Consider the following 2,500-nt stretch of genomic DNA (forward strand, 5'->3'; position numbering starts at 1 on the left):
TTACGTAGCATATTCTTTAATGTTTGATGACATCGTTCCAGAACTCCTGACTGGCGGGGTGGTACGCTGTAGACAGCAACTGTTTGACATTTAGTTCTTTGAGAACTTGGGTAAAGAGGTTGCTAGTGAAATTGGAACCTCTATCTGATTGTATTTCCTGAGGAATACCAAAGGAAGTAAACATGTGAGTTAAACACTTAATTATGCTCTTGGCAGAAATATTCTTTAAAGGAAAAGCTTCAGGGTACCTGGTAGTGGGACAAGGAACTGTTAAAATGTACTGGTTACCCTTCTTCGTCTTGGGTAACGGGCCCACTATGTCAATCACCAGCTTCTGAAAAGGTTCACTAAGTACTTTAATGAGTTGAAGGGGATACAGAGGGATAGACTCGTTCGACTTGCCCACCAGTTGGCAAGTGTGGCAACATGTCTTGTTTTTCGGTAATTTGTATGATATTTTCAATTTACCATTGCCTCCTGCTCTGTTAGGTATTGAAAGCCTTTGCCGGGTGGAGGGAGCTTTGAGGGATTAAAGATCATCACGTGACCTTTTTGTGACGTCACGTGGAGTTCGAATCGCTATCCATCAAACCTCCAGACGGCAGCGTGGCAGTCTCCTCTTTTTCGAAAATATGCTTGACTGATATGTATATGTATATATATATATATATATATATACATATATATATATATATATATATATATATATATATATATATACATACATACATACATACATATACCAAGGCTTTTTTCCCCTTCCAAGGGAGGTAGCCAAAAAGGGAAAGGCATAAAAACACTCCCACCCATTTCATCCCTAAATACACTCCACACCCCTCCCACCCTCCCTCTCACCTGAGCACCTCCTGGATGACGGGTCATCCCTGCACCCTGCCCACCGCCCTGGGTCAGAAGCAGTGTCGCAAGACACAGTACATCCACAGCAAGGCCGCTTCATTTAATCGGCGACCCCCCCCTCTCCGTCCCCCTTTGCATATAAGGCGAGGACGGGGAGAAATCCCTTCGGGCTGCGTCAAAATTTACTCACACATACTACCCCACCCCCCACCCCCCCGCCCATTCCTCCTCATGCAGTCACAACATCATCCATATACAACCATTCTCCACTCACCCCTGTCTTCGGTCCTCTCCCTTCCTTCCTCAACAGACATTCCCCTCTTCCCCAAAGCCCCCTTCACCCCATCCATCCACCTCATCCTAGGACGTCCCCTCATGTTCACTCCCTCCACATCTGCCTTCCATACCTCTTTTACTAGTCTTTCTTCACTCGTTCTTTCCATGTGTCCAAACCATCCTAATATTCTTTCATCAACCCTATCTCCCAAATCCTTTTTCACCCCTGTTCTCCTCCTCACCTCCTCATTTCTTACTCTATCCAGCCTAGTAACCCCCACCATACTTCTCAGACACCTCATCTCAAACACATTCAAACTCCTTCTCTCTTCTTCTCTTATGTTCCACGTTTCTGCCCCATATTTATCATAATTATCATTTATTATTATAGTTATTATTATTATTATTATTATTATTATTATCATTATTACCATTATTTATTTATATATTTATCTGTTTATTTTTATTTTTGCATGGGTGGGTGGGGGCAACAAGCGGAGGATGTAAGAACTAAAGTCACACCTGCTGTTTTAGACGATTTTGCTCAGTGGAAGGGGAGTGAGGAAGCGAACTCTAAAGAAGTGTGGGTTCTTGAATTATCAGGATTTTATTATTATCGTTATTATTAATATTATTTCTATTATTATTATTATTATTATTATTGTTATTATTATTATTATTATTTTTTTTTTTTTTTTTTTTTTTTTTACCGAATTCACTTCGCAGGTGAAAATTTTTGTGAAGTTCAAACGGCGATTTTTTTTTTTTCGTATTTTCCCTAGTTCACTTCGTAGCTGAAAAAAATTCGTCTAAGATTTTTATTATTATTATTATTTCGCAAGGAATTCCAACTGATCTCGACATCGGTGACGCCGAGACGCGGGCCCAAGGTTGCGGAATGGTACTTCGAGGGGGACATGAAGTAGAATCATGAACACCTTCAACTGAAGGTTCAGCCCCGAGGGGATGGGTTTTGGTCTACGGAATGGGATTTACGTCCCTTTCCATATGTGCTTATCCCAGTGATTCTCAACCTTTTTCACTCAATATTCGTGTAGATCTCTTTAATTATCCTCCCAAATCCCACACCGCCAAAAAGTGATATATGTATATATAGATATATATATATATATATATATATATATATATATATAATTGTGTGTTTGTGTGTATGTATATATATATATCTATATATATATATATATATATATAAGATACGTATATATATATTATAATAATAACTATAATAATGATAAACTCAAATGAAATTATAAAATGTTGATGCTCTGTTGCAACGTTGACAATCATAGTTATATTACATTTCTTCTGCCAAGACAGAGTGATGCAAGTTTTTCATATTTAAATT

This window comes from Oratosquilla oratoria, chromosome 8 (genome assembly GCF_046742065.1).
Source record: "Oratosquilla oratoria isolate Oo_2021 chromosome 8, ASM4674206v1, whole genome shotgun sequence".
NCBI lineage: Eukaryota > Metazoa > Arthropoda > Malacostraca > Stomatopoda > Squillidae > Oratosquilla > Oratosquilla oratoria.